General features: G+C 37.8%; 1 protein-coding gene across 13 annotated transcripts in view; it reads left to right on the top strand.

Moving 5' to 3' along the window:
- Window positions 1-18,001, top strand: part of BAZ2B (bromodomain adjacent to zinc finger domain 2B) — a 403,884-nt gene that overhangs the window by 138,264 nt on the left and 247,619 nt on the right. The window lies entirely within an intron of this gene.

The raw sequence follows: 18,001 nt of genomic DNA, 5'->3' as shown, positions 1-18,001 counted from the left end.
ACCTTGTCCTCCCAAAGTGCTAGGATTATGGATGTGAGCCACCTGTGCCTGGCTGTGTTGTTTTTAATTATTGAGTAGTTATAAGAGTTTTTTAAAAATATATTTTGGATACAACTGTCTTCAGATATATGATATACAAATATTTTCTCCCATTCTGTAAGTTGTCTTTTCACTTTCTTAATAGTGTCCTTTGAAGGACAAAAGTCCATGTTATCTATTTTTCCTTTGATTGCTTGTGCTTTTGATGCCATATCTAAGTAAACATTGCCTAATCCAAGGTCAAGAAGATTTACACCTTTATTTTCTTCCAGGAATTTTACGTGTTTAGCTCTTATGTTTGGGTCATTGATTCATTCTTAGTTCCTTTTTGTGTATGGTGTGAGGTAGGGGTCCAGTTTCCTTCTCTTACATGTGGATATTCAGTTGTTCCAGCACCTTTTGTTGAAAAGATATTCTTTCCCCATTGAATTGTTTTGGCACCCTTGTCAAATATCATTTGACTATACATGTAAGCAAGGGTTTGTTTCTTGAATCTCAATTCTATTCTGTTGATCTAAAGGTCTAGCATTAAGCCATGCTACTCTGCTTTGATTACTGTAGCTTTGCAGTAAATTGAAATCAGAAAGTGTGAGCCTTCCAACTTTATTCTTCCTTTTCAAGATTATTTTGGCAATTCTGGCCAAAATAATCCAAAATTTAACTTTTCATGCTATTTTATCTGAAATTACTTTCTTCAAGGTCGCTTATAATCTTTGGCCCAATTCAGTTATACCCCACCCCTAATTTTTTAGTCCTTTTTCAGTTTTCTAGAAAACTATCTCCTTTCCCACTTTCTGGTCCTCTTTTTGATATTTTGCCCTCATAATATTTCTTTTTATTTTCCAGCAGGTAGTGAGCACTTCTCATGTTCTAAGCACCCTGTTAATCTCTGGAAAAGAAAATTCCAATTAAACACAATCCTCATTCTCATGTTGCTTAGGTTAAATAATATTAAGAGAGAGGCAGGTACATTCATGCTAATCTCTGTGTTTCATAAAGGAGAATCTGATTTTTGTTTTTGTTTTGGTTTTGGTAATGGATGTTGGCTTAAGTCTTTTTAAACTTGAACATAATAGTTTAAAAGCGTTGTACTTATGTTAAAATAATTGTAAAATATAAAAGCAAGCACTATCTATATGGAAAAATTCAATACAAATGAATTGCAAGAACAGCAAAAATCTAGCTCTAAAAAGTGTTACAAACATGCCTATGCATAATAATAATAAAATATATGAGTAGTTTAATATATCTTCTGTTTATTGTTCACTTTCACTTATTTATTGATTTATCCAAAATAAGTGTATTGAGTATTGTGTGTGCTTTTCCAAAAACAAATTCTCCAATTATTCAGCACCAACTTTGTCTCAACAATTTAATTCCATTCTGACAGTAACTGTTCAAAGTTATTGTAGACCCCACAGTTTAAGGTCTCAGTCCCATAATACTGTCCCCACTTCAGATGCCAGCCACCAATAGGGTCTCTCAGTTACTCACAGTTCTGACAGGCTGAAACTAATCAGAGGTTCCCACAACCCCCTTCAGTTTCAGTTATTTGCTAGAATGACTCATTGAGCTCAGGAAAGTGCTGTACTTAACAGTTTATTGTAACAGATAACAAATGAGCATCCAGTTGGTAAGGTATATAAGGCAATGTGTAATAGGATCCTGAGCACAGGAGCCTCTGTCCCCTTGGAGTCAGGGTGTGCTACCCTCTCAGCACATGGATCTGTTTACCAACTTGGAAACTCTACAAATCCCATAATTTAGTGGTTTTTATGGGGGTTTAATTACATAGGCATGCTTGATGAAAACTGGTGCTGTGGTTTGAATGTCCCTTCCAAAAATCATGTTGAAACTTGATGTTGCCATTGTAACAGTATTAAGAGGTGCAGCCTTGAAGATATGATTAGGCCACAAGGGCTCCACCCTTATGAAGGGATTAATGCACTTACCTGGGAAGTGGGTTTGTTATCTTGGGAGTAGGCTCCTGATCAAGAGATGGATTTGACAGATATCCTCTCTTTATCTTGGGCACTCCCTTGCCCTTCCATCCTGTTATGATGGAGCATGGAGGCCGTCACAAGATGCCAGTGCCATGCTCTTGGACTTCCCAGCCTCCAGAACTGTGAGCAAAATAAACTGCTATTATTTATAAACTACCCATTCTGTGCCATTCTGTTATAGCAGCAGAATAGGGACTAAGACAATTGGCCATTAGCAATTGAACTCAGTGTTCAGCCCCTTTCCCCTCTCTGGATGTCAGGGAGTAGGACTGAAAGCTCTAACTCCCTAATCATGTGGTTGGTTTTTCTGCAGAGCAGACCCATGATGATGCTGTCTAGCTCTCCCCACCCCATAAGTCATCTGTTTAGCATAAGAGACAGTAAATTCCAGGGTTTTTAGGCTTCAGTACCAGTAACTAGGGGTAAAGATCAAATATTTATTACTACACCACAGCATCTACTATATATTATAGGGAAGAAAAAAATATCTTTCTTTCTACACATCCTAGATTCATGGCTAAGCTTCCCGCACATGCTGTTTCTCAGATTTCTTTAGCTTAAAATATTCAGTATGTCACAGTGTCATGTTTTTTGGGAGAGCATTTCCTGAACCCCATCAGTATCAGACATAATCCTGGCTTTTATGAAATTTGAAGACAGAAAAATTGATAAAAAGAAAATCCTGGCTGAGCGTGGTGGCTCATGCCTATAATCCCAGCACTTTGGTAGGCCAAGGCGGGCGGTTCACTTGCAGTCAGGAGTTCAAGACCAGCCTGGTCAACATGGCAAAACTTCGTCTCTATTAAAAATACAAAAATTAGCCAGGCATGGTGGCAGGCACCTGTAACCCCAGCTACTTGAGAGTCTGAGGCAGGAAAATCTCTTGAACCCAGGAGGAGGAGGTTGCAGTGAGCTGAGATTGTGCCACTGCACTCCAGCCTGGGCAGCAGAGTGAGTCTCCATCTCAAAAAAACAAAAAAAGAAAATGCTAACAATAGGGGATAAATTATTCAATGATAAAGATATGCGCAGCATCTTATGGAATATTAGGATTACCACACTTACCCAACCTGCAGGGAGTGCGATGAAGTACAACTAGAGTTGGAAGGGAGAGGTCAGAGGTTAAAAAGTATTTCTGGAGAAGGTTGCTTTTTGCTTGACAAGTGGAAATAAGACAGAGACAGAGAAAGGGTGAAAAATGTGCTGGGATATAAATGGCAGGAAAAGGTCAGTCAAGGTGAGGTCACTATCTTCTCAGGGTGATATATAGGAAAGATTTTCTAATTGAGTATTACTTACACTTTTTATATCCTGTCTTCTTCTATATTGTGAAATCTCATTAAGAATACTGTAAGGAGGCCGGGCGCAGTGGCTCACGCCTGTAATCCCAGCACTTTGGGAGGCCGAGGCGGGCGGATCACGAGGTCGGGAGTTCGAGACCAGCCTGGCCAACAGTGAAACCTTGTCTCTACTAAAAATACAAAAATTAGCCAGGCATGGTGGTGTGCGCCTGTAGTCCCAACTACTCGGGAGGCTGAGGCAAGGGAATCTCTTGCACCCGGGAGGTGGAGATTGCAGTGAGCTGAAATTGCGCCACTGCACTCCAGCCTGGGCCACAGAGCGAGACTCTTGTCTCCAAAAAAAAAAAAAAAAAAAAAACTTTAATGAAATTCTGTTTTCTAAGGTGATATTGGTTTCTAAATAAGAACATTCTAAGTTTTAAGTTTTAAACCATAGATAAGAATCTTTATTCTCCTTACACTGGTATTGTACCTCAGAGGAAGGTGAGGCATAGATAATATATACAACTTAGTTTAACACATGTATATTGAAAACGTACTATGTATCAGAGACTGTGCACAGACTTATTTCATCGTGGATTTTTTTTTTGTATTTTAATCTATTGACCTGGCTTACTTGAATTAAGGTAGACAACAATAAAAATGATCTCACAGGTGAATTAACTGCTGAAAATGACCTAATTTTCATTTATGTACTTTTTTTTTTTATGAGACAGGCTCTTGCTCTGTCACCCAGGCTGGAGTGCACTGGGGTGGTCATAGCTCACTGCTGTCTCAAACTCCTGGTCTCAAGCATTCCTATCACCTCAGCCTCCTAAGGTGCTGGGATTACAGGTGTGTGCTACGGCATCTGGCTACATTTTTGAAACACTATGACAAGAAAAAAGTTAGAAAAGTGAAATCATTTTTGAATTTTGAATCTAAAAAGTACATTTTTAAAGTTTAAATATCTTTTATTATATGTTACTTTGTAAAATCCTAAATCTACCAACTTTTTAAAAAATGCAAATATTATATTTGTATCTTTTTATACTTTTTCTGCTTAATATTAGAAAACTTGCTGGGGAGTTGGGTAATTATAGAAGTTTAGCATTAAATTTGTTTCTTATTTTTATTAAAAATTTTTTGCCTGTCTTGCCTAGATATAAGAAAAGGAAGAACAGAATCTGCACCTGTTGCAAAAGTTGATATTCTTTGAATTGCTCCCCAAAGAATCATTGTTTCATCTTGAATAGCTCATGTCATAATTTTTTCAGAGACTGTGGGTAGCCATTGTCTTTGATTAATTCTATCTTTTATGCTTGTTTAGTTCACTAGCAGTTTGAGAACAATAATCTATTTTTCATTTAAATCTTTTTTGGTTGTTTTGAGAACAGCGCTGAGTGGTGTAAATATGTAATGCTTATGTTTCATTTATAATAGAGATATATGTTGAAATTGTAAGTCAAGGCACAATTTGTTATGGAATGGATCACATCTATTAACTTATTTAGTAAATGCTGCCAGTGCATCAATAAGTAGAAAAAAAAGATCATTTCAAGTAATCTAGTGTCACGAAAACCCTAATATGAGGGAAAACTTGTAAATAGTATAATAAAACTCATGTACTAAGATAGTAGTGAATTAAAATTTATACCTAATCAAATTTAGATATTCAGGTGATTAAGTTTGACAACTTTTCATGACCTTGTCCTCTTCTCCCCGTATTATTGTTGTAAATTCAGCTCTTAAGAATCACAATTAGGAAACTCAGAAGTGTTATTTTCACTTTAGCTACTAATTGAATGTGATTAATTAGTTTGAGCACGTATCAGTGTCTTCTATTCCCATAACTTTAAAGAAACATATTGCCCGTTCAGTCCAGAGTAATTCAGGCACTATCAATCCAGGCAACCATCTTAGCTAACACTGTTGAAAGAGAATAAAACTAGTATTACTTTTAAAGTTCCAAAATAAAAGAGCTTTTTTTTTTTTTAACTTTTCAGTCTGCATGAACTCCTTTCTCATGAATGAGAACTTAAGAACTCATTTAAATAATTTATGGTTAAATTACATATAAGTACAAATTTAATCATTTTCAGCAGTTGATTCATCTGATAATTTTTTTGTTGCATGCCTTAATCCAATCATGATGAAAAAATTACATGCTTTTTCTTTTTCAAGCTATAATCTATTGATTTTCATAGTTTTTGTTGAAAGGCTGCATGCTGCTTTAATATCTACCTTTTTCTGATTATTTGACAATTTCAAGTTTTTGTTGAATGTTAACAATATGATTTTCTATGGACATCAGCTGTTCATTAGCTATGCAATACATCTGATGGGTGAGGAGGAAGAGAATTCACCAGAGACAGACCAAGAAATGGAGAATGACTGCTTAATTGATATGTTGTTTCTTTTGGGAATGATAAAATGTTCCGGAATTAGATAGTGATTATGGTTCCACAACATTGTGAATGTACTAAAACCACTGAATTGTGCACTTTCCAGAGATTAAAATGGTGAGTTTTATCTCAAAAAAATTTATTGTGATTTTTATGTTTATTTATTTTTAGTTTTTTGAGACGGAATCCCACTCTTTCCCCAGGCTGGAGTGCAGTGGCACAATCTTGGCTCACGGCAACCTCCGCCTCCCAGGTTCAAGTGATTCTCCTGCCTCAGCCTCCCGAGTAGCTGGGACTACAGGTGCGTGCCACCATGCCCAGCTAATTTTTGTATTTTTAGTAGAGATGGGGTTTCATCATGTTGGTCAGGATGGTCTCGATCTCTTGACCTCGTGATCTGCCCGCTGCAGCCTCCCGAAGTACTATGATTACAGGCATGAGCCACCACGCCCAGCCTGATTTTTAAATTGTAATATTTTAGGGAGGAATACCTGAAACATGTGGAATACTGCTACTCTGGATATTGCAAACTCATCCTGGAATTAAAATAATGTGCAACATTCTCAAACCCTCTTATTTTAGCTAAAATGCCCAAGCAATATGCCATTGACGAACTCTGAAAGATGTTAAAGAAATAGTCCTACAAAACACATTGAATTTATTGCTGGAGTATCTTTGACAATTCAGTAGAATGATTTACCTCAGGTCTCAGTAACAAAAACTGCTTCTTTCAAGAAAATGATTTATTTTTACCTTATGAATACTGTAAGTGATATAAACAAAAGCTGTATATGACAGCCATTTCTTCTCTGCACTGATGAACAGGAAACTAAAAGCCATGTATTTATAGGTTCCCCCCAGTAACAAACGTTACAGAGTCTTGTTGAATGAATTTTTTTCTTTTTTTCTTTGAGCCTGTTGCCCAGGCTGGAGTGCAGTGGTGTGATCTAGGCTCACTGCAACCTCTGCTTCCCGGGTTCAAGCGATTCTCCTGCGTCGGCTTCCTGAGTAGCTGGGACTACAGGTGCACACCACCATGCCTGGCTAATTTTTGTATTTTTAGTAGAAACAAGGTCTCATCATGTTGGCCAGGATGGTCTGAAACTCCTGACCTCAGGTGATCACTCGCCTCAGCTTCCCAAAGTGCTGGGATTATAGGTGTGAGCCACCACGCCCGGCCCCTGAATGCATTTTTAATTCCACCCTTATTCTTAACCTCATCTTATCTTTCTTTCTCCATTTCCTTAGTTTGCATTTAACCTGTATATTATGTACCTTAGTATATAACCTCTCACATCTTATTTTAGAACAGTAAAGGATATAAAATTACAAAAGGTTTAAAAGGATCTTATAATTAGAGCGGGAAAAGTTAAAAATGCAAATGTGTGTTTGAGTAACTTATCTATATTAATTTACACAAATATGTAATTAGTAGTCTTTATAACTTTCAAATTCTTAACTTTTTTAAGGAGGCAAGAGAACAAGTGGCAAATAGTTAAATAAGCAAAGGGAAGGGAACTCTGGAGATGATGAAAATTTATGTAAATGATTGATATGTGAATGGCCTCCTGTTGTAAGGTGGTGAATTATAGAATTCAGGGATACTGAAAATTCAAAAACGGAAATGGGTCAATACTGCAAAGGGAGAAGGGGAAGCGCAGTGGAGATGTTTTCTTAAATTGCTGGCTTTGCTTTTTGTCTAAGGTTGATTCAGTCTAAATCTAACTGTGATTAATCAAATCAAAGGCTGTACATGACGTTTTTACACTATGCAACTGCATGTATATAGCTTAGAAGGACATTGCTGTCACATCATAAGATATGTTAACATTGCCAGGCGCGGTGGGTCACACCTGTAATCCCAGCACTTTGGGAGGCTGAGGCAGGTGGATAACCTGAGGTCAGGAGTTCGAAACCAGCCTGACCAACATGGAGAAACCCCATCTCTACTAAAAATACAAAATTAGCCAGACGTGGTGGTGCATGCCTGTAATCTCAACTGCTCGGGAGGCTGAGGCAGGAGAATCGCTTGAACTTGGGAGGCGGAGGTTGCTGTGAGCCCAGATCGAGCCATTGCACTCCAGCCTGGGCAACAAGAGCGAAACTCCTTCTGAAAAACAAAAAAGTCAACATTGCTTTATGTAATATTTTTAACATGGCAGCCTATTACCAAATAGTATTGTTTCTAAATGATTTTCTAATTATCTATTTGTTGTATTTCCCTTCATGATTTTCAATATAGTTTCCATATAATCCTTCCATTAGTTTCATGTCTTATATTTATTACCTTTGTATTTCCAGCAGCAAGGACAGATACAAGCTTTCTTTCTTTTTCTTTTTTTTTTTTTCCTTTTTTTTTTTTTTTTTGAGACGGGAGTCTCACTCTGTTGCCCAGGCTGGAATGCAGTGGCACAATCTCAGCTTGCTGCAAACTCGCCCTCCCGGATTCAAGCGATTCTCTTGCCTCAGCCTCCGAAGTAGCTGGGACTACGGGCGCGCGCAACAACACCTGGCTAATTTTTGTGTTTTTTGTAAAGACAAGGTTTCACCATATTGGTCAGGCTGGTCTTGAACTCCTGACCTCGTGATCCCCCCGCCTTGGCCACCCAAAGTGCTGGGATTACAGGTGTGAGCCACCACGCCTGGCCTTAAGCATTTATTAGATGCTTAGTAATCACTGATTTTGCTTCTGCAATTTTTGCCATCATTTTTTCTCTCTCTAGATCATCTCATCAGCATATGTGTTATACTGTCTCCCATTTTAATACAAAAATAACTTTGAAGACTCCACTCCCCCTCTAGGTATAGTACCATTTCTTTACCACCCTTCAGAGCAATACTCCGTCAGAGTTGTCCATATATGCTGCTTTCATATCCTCATCTCACTTTCTCTGCTTTTTACTGTATTCATTCTTTTGTCCTTACCACTTCACTGACAACATTCTTGTCACGGACACCAGTGAAATTTGTCTTGAGGCCGGCATGGTGGCTTATGCCTGTAATCCCAGCACTTTGGGAGGCCAAGGCAGGCGGATCATCTGAGGTCAGGAGTTTGAGACCAGCCTGGCCAACATGGTGAAACCCTGTCTCTACTAAAATTACAAAAATTAGCTGATTGTGGTGGCGCACACCTCTAATCCCAGCTACTCGGGAGGCTGAGGTGGGAGAATCACTCGAACCCATGAGGTGAAGGTTGCAGTGAGCCAAGATCGTACCACTTCACTCCAGCCTGGGTGACAGAGTGAGACTCTGCCTCAAAAAATAAAGTAATTTGTCTTGCTAAATCCAGTGGTCATTTCTCAGTTCTCATGTTGTTTTCCCGGCAGCATTTGTCACAGTTTGTCATGTTGTCTTTCCTGAAACTCTTTACTTGAGTACTTAACTTTGTCAAGATCACACTCTTGGTTCCTTACTACTACTACCACTACCACCACCAGCAATCCTATTCCTATCCCATTGTTCTTTATCTCAAAATTTGGCAATGTCATTTACCCAGTTGATCTGACCAAAACCTTGGAATCATCCTTAATTATTCTGTTTTTTTTTCTTGTTTAGTCATCAGCAATCAAATATCAAAAATAATCACTTTTTTCACCACCAATATGGCTACCGTGATAGTCTTCTTATTTCTACCTGAGTTACTACAGTTACTCAACTGGTCACTGTGTTTTGATTCTCCTTTCTCTCCCATATCCCCAAGATCATTCCATATACAGTGGCTAGAGTGTTGTTGTTTTTTAAAATCAAATCACATCATTCACTTAGTCATAACATCCCATATGGCTTTCAGCACATGTAGAATAACATCTAGAGTATTTACTGTTGCTTTCCAGGCCCTCTGTGATCTCTGCCTTGCTCTCCTACCCCCTTTCTTACTCTGCGCTAGCCCTGGGCATTCTTGTCATTTTTTGAAAACACCAGGCCTTCTCAACTCAGGGCCTTGGCACTTCTGTTCGATCTGGAGTGTTCCTTTTTACTTCATTCTCAGGGTAATTATCTTCTCAGAGATACCTCCTTGCCGTCATTTCATCTCTTTACCCTTCAGTGTAGTACTTATCACTATAAGAAGGATAGTTTGCAAAAATGATTTTGTAGGTCTCTACTGCTAAAATGTAAATTCTATGAAGCGGAGACTTTGTCTTGTTCAGTGCTATACTCCCAGGTCTAACACAGTACCTGCCACATAGAAATCATTTGATAAATATTTACTGAATGAACAAAAGAATTATTCGATTCATGTCTTAATGAGTGAATCAGAGAATGTTAAAATTGGCTTGTGATTCATATTCTGATTTTTACACTTGTGATTTTATTGTGGTAAAATATACATAACATTAAATTTACCATTTTAGCCATTTTAAAGTGTATTCAGTGGCATTAAGTATATTCATTCATATTGTTGTACAACCATTACTTTTTTTCATCTTCCAAATCCGAAACTCTGTACCCATTAAATAAGAACTTCCACTCCTCCTTCCCCTAGTCCCTGGCAATTATCATTTTACTTTCTGTCTCTATGAATTTGACTATTCTAGGTACCACATATGTGTAGAATCATATTGTATTTGTCCTTTTGTGACTGGCTTATTTTACTTAGCATATAATGTCTTTAAGGTTCATCCATGTTGTTGCTGTTAAATATTTTTAAGTGGCATTTTTTCACCAAGTACTATAAATTAATTGTATGTATGCCTTACACTCCTCTTTCATCTGTGACCCTCAAAAAATGTTATAAACATAATTAACTAAACTTCACAATATCCCTTGTGAAGTCGATAATTATGGTTTTGCAAACTGAAGAAATACTGATAGATTGCGTAAGGTACATAATGAATATATGCCAAAATTCTGAGTAAGGACCAGGATTATGTAGTCCCTGTTGAAAACATTAGACCAAATTTTTTGTTTGTGATGAAATTATTCTATGTTCTAGGAAAAACCAAGAGCAGTAATCATTTAATTTCTCTAAATATTCATAGCAATGTTCTTTGAATAAAAACAGTAAAATACAAATTTTCTGAAACTTTGTATTTATTAGTAATGATAACTTTAGTTATTTGACCTAACTAAATATTTCTTTGACCGCTGTATTATTAGATTGCATGATTATTTTTCCAGTCTTCACAGCCATAGTCTGAAATTGATTTTTGAAGGTGTGGGTTGGAATAGCATCATGTCTGTTCTTTAGCTATGGTGCTTGAAAACTTTATGAAACTGTTACCTTATGTTTGTCTTGATTGCTGGCTTATTTGAGTGATTTTTTTAAAAAAAGCAATCTTGCGAGGGTCAAATTATCTGTCAATTTGGCATTTGTGGACAGGACCAAAATGGACTCTAATTTTGGTATAAAAAACTAAAAATTTCTATAATCAGGCAATGTGCTTTAACTTAATTCCTAAAGGTTTAACCCAAAGCTCACTGTGGGTTGCTACAATTTGCACTGAATTCCCTAAAAACTTGTAGTTAGATAAATAAAAGTGTATATAACTAAAACAACGCATAATTTTTCTCAAATGAAACTTCATTGTATTACTTCACCCAAGTGATTGGTTCACTTTTGGATATTGTGTATATACATTAACCTCAAGAATGTTTCAATAGCAGTTGGCAGTGCTACTACCTCCTTCCTCTACTGGAAGCCCATTTATGGCTCTAAAATGGAAACTTAAGAGGGAATGAGTAAAGATGTTGCGAAGTGCTAACCAGTGTTGAAAGAATAGAGTGGTAAAGTGTGGAAAAACAGGCAGCTTGTGTGTGTGTGTGTTTTTTAAATTTACCAAGTCTAATAGCCAGTTATGGTTTGTTTCCATGGTTTTTTATCACAAGCAGAACAATGAAGTTGTCATCTCAGGTCTCGCTAAACTTCATGTAATAAGGCTTTTGTTAGCTGTCTGAAAATTTTGTGATTCAACCTATGGGAATTATACCTTTTTTTAGAGAAGTTTCAGTCACACAGAACAATAAAGATAAGTGATGCAAATGAAGAATGTAATGCATTTTGATGGAATGCCAGTTTTTCCAGAAAGGATGGTGTAATTATTGATACCTCTTAGTAATTTATGGAAATGTAAATTTAGTTTTAGTCATAATAGTACATGAGAAAACAAAGTAAAGCAATTCTGCCCAGCTGACCAAAGTAAAGCAAATTGAAGCTTTTAAATACCAAGCCATAATGATGCAACCTGAAGAGGTTTAAAACTCAGTTCTCCAAAATCCAAGATTCGTTTCTTAAGCTCTATTATACATTAAAGATTCTATGGTAAAATAAACCTGTTTCCCCAAACATACACTTGAAAGACATTTGAAGATATAAGAATTCCTCTCCTCCCAATTTGGAGCAGTTTTATTGAAATGTACATGTCCTACCAAATAGAATTGAGGTTTTCTTTTTCTAGTTATAAAAAAATGGAGAAAATAATTTTTCAAATATTTAGGAACACCATTTACAGTTCAGTCCAGCTATGGTTTCTGAAATACATAGTAGTACCATCTGATATGGTAGCCATAAGCCACATGTGGCTATTTACATTTGAGTAATTAAAACTAAATAATATTTAAAAGTTGGTTCCTTAGTAACACCAGCCATATTACAAGTGCTCAGTAACCACATTTGGTTATAGGCTACTGTCTTAGTCTATTTTGTGTTGCTATAAAGGAATACTTAAAGCTGTGTAGTTTATAAAGAAAAGAGGTTTATTAAGCTAACAGTTCTTCAGGCTGTACAAGAGGCATGGTGCTGTCATCAGCTCAGCTTCTGGTGAGGGCTGCATCAAAATATGGTGGAGAAGGTCAAAGGGGAAGCTGGCATGGGTGAGAGGGACCAAACCCAAAGGTGTCTTGGCTTTATAACAACTCATTCTCACAGGAACTAATCCATTCCCTAGAGAACCAATCAAGTCTTCGAGCAAGAACTCACTCATTACTACCAGAACAGCACCAGGCCATTCATGAGGGATCCACCCCCATGACCCAAACACCCTACCTTATGTCCCACTTTCCTGCAATATCACACTGGGGATAAAATTTCAACATGAGATTTGGTGGATACAAACAAACCATATCCAAATCATAGCAGGTATATATTGGACAGCATAGACACTGAACATTCCCATCATTGCAGAAAGTTCTGTTGCACAACACTGGATAGATCACATTGTCACCAGTTTCCCAGTATATAGTTTTCTATTATTTTCAAGTATCCTCCCCTCCTGCCAAAAAAGTATTGCTTATATCCTAAGTCTGTGATTTTTTTTTCCATACTGAATAATAATCTTCAAATTTAAGAAGTCAGTATTTGAAATGATTAGCAAGTTAGGGTTTTAGCCGGGTGCGGTGGCTCATGCCTGTAATCTCAGCACTTTGGGAGGCCAAGGCAGGTGGATCATGAGGTCAGGAGTTCGAGACCAGCTTTGGCCAAGATGGTGAAATCCCGTCTCCACTAAAAGTACAAAAATTAGCTGGGCGTGGTGGTGGGCGCCTGTAGTCCTAGCTACTCAGGAGGCTGAGGCAGAGATCGCACCGCTGCACTCTAGCCTGGGTGACAGAGCAAGACTCTGTCTCGAAAAAAAAAAAAAGTTGTTTTATAAACCTTAAAAATAAATGCCAAAATATGTACAGTTGACACTTTAAAAAGAGAATGACAGTCCTTAACTTCTCCATGTCCATGGTCCATAATCCAAGATAACAACACTGATACAGTCTACAAATAGCACATGATTTGTGAGATTATTTTTCACATGTAAATTTTGAAAATAATTTTTTTATTGTATAACCATACCTTGAAAAGAGCATAGAGCACACACAAAATCAAACTGATATATAAATGAATGATTAAATATTTTGTGATGATTACAGACAAATTTCAGGATTAATCAGCATTACTTCTGTGTTAAGATTGAGCAAAGTGAGAAAAAGCAGATAGGTATTCTATTCATTTATTTCATTGACTCTTTATTGAAGTAGGTATGGATAAATATCTTTAGTTTGTAGGTATGTAGTATAGTCAAGGAAAGGTTAAGACATGAGTATGTTAAAATAGAGTACATAAAGAAAGACTTTGTTATGGGGCAGAGCATGAGGAAAAATAAAGATAGTACATGCTGATTGCTGAAAAAATACTCATAGGATTGCATATCATGACTTAAAATTCTTTTCCCACATTGGTAGGTAGGTAACATTTGTAGATGTTTTCTGGGGGTTAATATTATTGAGATTTTTGTCTGTGCATATTTACTAAAACAGTGACTTGTAGAGAAATAGCATATAACCAATACATTAGTTGAATTATGTTTTCATAAAATGTAACATTACTTTTTATATGTGTAATTTGAATACATTTGTTAGCTTTGAAATGATTTGAAAGAATTACCTTTTGCTTGTAAAAGCCACTTAGAATTTTTATGAGCAGCTTTAAGATTAGTCTGGCTTTATCCTCTAGTGTCATTTTAATTTCACATATTTTTTTCCTCATGCAATTGCAAGTACCTAGTAAGTCATGTATAAAAATTGCTACCATGAGGAAGGAATGCCTTTACTAGTTTTTTATCCTATGAGCTTTAGTGCGTTAAGTAAACTGTATATATATATATATATTTTTTTTTTTTTTTTTTTTGAGACGGAGTCTCGCTCTGTCGCCCAGGCTGGAGTGCAGTGGTGCGATCTCGGCTCACTGCAAGCTCCGCCTCCCGGGTTCACGCCATTCTCCTGCCTCAGCCTCCCGCGTAGCTGGGACTACAGGCGCCCGCCACCACGCCCGGCTAATTTTTTGTATTTTTTAGTAGAGATGGGGTTTCACTGTGTTAGCCAGGATGGTCTCGATCTCCTGACCTCGTGATCCGCCCGCCTCGGCCTCCCAAAGTGCTGGGATTACAGGCGTGAGCCACCGCGCCCGGCCGTAAACTGTATATTTTTAACTGTAGATCTATCCTTAACTTATAATTTTTCCAAAAAATCAAAAGTAAAATGGAATTTATCTTTTATTCAGATATGCATAGTTAGAATGTGACTATTTACAATAGTTTTAATACCTGTTTTGTATCACAGGGTTTTATAGAAGTAGTTTTTTCCTTCACAAGACTTCTTGTATTGACTCTGTTACCATCAAAAGACTATTTTTGCATTGATTAAACTTGAGAGCTTAATGTTAGGCAAGTAGGTCCTTGAAAACAGTTTTTTGGATACAGAGAGAGTAATGTGTTTTATCTACGTGGCCACCTTCTTTTTTTTTTTAGACAGGGTTACTCCTTCACCCAAGATAGAGTGCAGTAGTACGATCAGAGCTCACTGCAGCCTTGACCTCCTTGGGCTCAGGTGATCCTCCTACCTCAGCCTCATGAGTAGCTGGGCAGGACTACAGGCGTGTGCCACCATGTCTTGCCATTTTTTCTATTTTTTGTAGAGATAGGGTTTCACCATGTTGCCCAGGCTGGTTTTGAACTCATGGGCTCAAGCAATCTGCTTGCCTCAGCCTCCCAAAGTGCTGGGATTACAGGCGTGAACCACCCGCGCCTGGCCTATGTAGCTACCTTCTGATCTAATTTGGTATGATGGGGTAGAGAAGGTTAGTTTAGAGAGAATGTTTCCTGTCTTATCTTCTTTTACCCATCTTAACACTTTTACCCCTCTAAAACTGTTCAACATGTTTTCCTCTTTGGAAATCTTTCTTCATGTGCCTTTATTCATTGTATTTTCTATGTCTCTACTTCTTGAACTTAAACAAAACAAAAAGCCCTGCAATTCCACTTCTCTTATTTCCCATGGGCCCTACTTATAGGTCTCTGCCAAATTATGCTGGCTGTTCTGTTTTTTTCTTCATATTCCCTTGGTGAACTTGCCCACAGTCTTGGCTTGAACTGTACTTTTATATAACTGATTTTCAAATCTTGAACTCTTCTAAATTTCTACCTGCTGGAGCCGGGCACGGTGGCTCACGCCTGTAATCCCAGCACTTTGGGAGGCCGAGGTAGGCGGATCACCTGAGGTCAGGAGTTCAAGACCAGCCTGATCAACATGGAGAAACCCCGTCTCTACTAAAAACACAAAAAAAATTAGCCAGGCATGGTGGCGCATGCCTGTAATCCCAGCTACTTGGAAGGCTGAGGCGGGAGAATTGCTTGAACCTGGGAGGTGGAGGTTGCGGTGAGCTGAGATAGCGCCATTGCACTCCAGCCTGGGCAACAAGAGCAAAATTCCATCTCAAAAAATAAATAAATAAATAAATTTCTACCTGCTGGTGGGAAGCGTCTTCATTTGAATGGCCTATGGTGACACTGGCCTGTCCTATTGTTCTAAACAAAAGTCACCCCACCCTGCCACTTCAGATTTCTTTCATTATGTGAGTGAGAATCTTTGAAGTAATCTTTCACTCTTTTGCTATCCTTGTTCCTAATACTTAGTTTAGCATGAAGCCTTCTGGTTTCACCATTTAAGATTTGGGTTTCCCATTCCCTCTGCATTTCCTCCTCTTCATTATCCAGACCCTCATTATCGTACACCTTTAATTCACTACCCCCGCTTTCCCATCAACCCCTGCCTTGCTTTTTTTTTTAAGTTTCCCAAATGCTTCTTGCAGTGACTTAAAAACGTATACCAAGTTGTTATGGCATATTTTCTTTAAATAGATAGTAATTCTTGAAGAGTTTTTATTTAAACTTTCTTTTGGATCCTTTGTAGCTCTTGACATAATGCTGGATGCAGTAGGAACTTGATAAATACTTGTTCACTCATTCATTCAGCAGCTAATTAGCTATTGGGTTCCAGGTACTAAACTTGTGCTCCAGTGATCTTCCTTCATGGAGTTAAAGCTAACAGCAGCCTCTGGTGGTAAAGGAAGGCCTCTCTAAGGAGGTGGTGTTTGTTATGAGACCCGACTGAAGTGAGAAAACCAGTCCTGTGAAGATATGGAGAACAATTGCTCCAGGCAGAGGGAAGAGCAAGTGTCAAGGCCCTGAAGTGGAACAAATTTGATATGTTTGGGGATTATCAAAAGGGTGATTGTGACTGGAACGTGGTAGAAGCAGGAAATGCAGTCAGGGCACCAGGTAACAGAGGGCCTAAGAGGTCATGATAATAAGTATTGTGGGTTTTATTCTAAGAGCTGCTAAAGCCATTGTACAGTTTTGAGTAAGGGAATGATGTGATCTGATTAACTTGCTTTAAGAACAGAGGTAGGTACTTGAGACCGGGAGTTTGAGACCAGCCTGGGCAACATGGTGAGACCCTGTATCTCAAAAAAAAAAAAAAAATTAATTAGCCAGGTGTAGTGACACACACCTGTAGTCCCCAGCTACTCAGGAGGCTGAGGCAGGAAAAAAAAAAAAAAAAAAAAAAGAATAGAAGTAGGGAGGCTATAATGGTAATATAGGAGAGCCAGTAATCATGAAGTAGTAAGGTAAAATTAAGGATAGAGTGACTAAGAGTAGTTGGTAGGACGGACTAGGTGAAAGGTCTGAGGTAAAAGAGAAACCAGGAAAAATTCAGTTCTTTGTGCTTAGACAAGTCATGTATCATTTCTAAATTCTGTTTTCCTGGAGTCTATAATAAGGAATATCTCTTTCCTGCCCCTTTGAAGGAATCGTTATGAGGATCAGATAAAATAATACATGAAAGCCCATTATGAACCTTAAAATGCCATAACCATGTGTTACTTTTTGATACTAAACATTTAAGGGCTTATCTCAAATTAGACCTTGTTAATAAAGAAATTTCCAGGCTAGGTCCGGTGGCTCATGCCTGTAATCCCAGCACTTTGGGAGGTCAAAGTCGGTGGATCACTTGGGACCAGGAGTTTGAGAACAGGCTGGCCAACATAGCGAAACACTGTCTCTACAAAAAATACAAAAAGTTAGCTGGGTGTGGTGGTGCACACTTGTAGTCCCATCTGCACAGGAGGCTGAGGCACAAAAATCGCTTGAACCCAAGAGGCAGAGGTTGCAGTGAGCCACGATCGCGCCACTGCACTCCAGCCTGGGTGAGAGTGAGACCCTGTCTCGAAAAAACAACAAAAAATTCCAAAAATTAAGATTTCACAGGGATAAACTTGAAGCCATTTATAGTTTAGGAAATAGTTTTTTCCTCTTCTAAATTCTTCCCAGTGATATTTTCAATCTTTTGATAATTTTGTCACTATTGATAAATATTAGCATGTGGTAATGTCTCCAGTATTAAGTAGATGACATTTTGGTTCTAATCTGTACTGATAATCATAGACAGAAAAGTATTTATAAATAATACCTAATTGTCTTCAGTTTGTGACGTATTTAAGACATTGTTTTTC

The sequence above is a fragment of the Gorilla gorilla genome, chromosome 11 (genome assembly GCF_029281585.2).
Source record: "Gorilla gorilla gorilla isolate KB3781 chromosome 11, NHGRI_mGorGor1-v2.1_pri, whole genome shotgun sequence".
In the NCBI taxonomy this organism is placed as follows: Eukaryota; Metazoa; Chordata; class Mammalia; order Primates; family Hominidae; genus Gorilla; species Gorilla gorilla.
The sequence above is the reverse complement of the archived record's forward strand: the minus strand, read 5'-3'. Positions and strand labels throughout refer to the sequence as shown.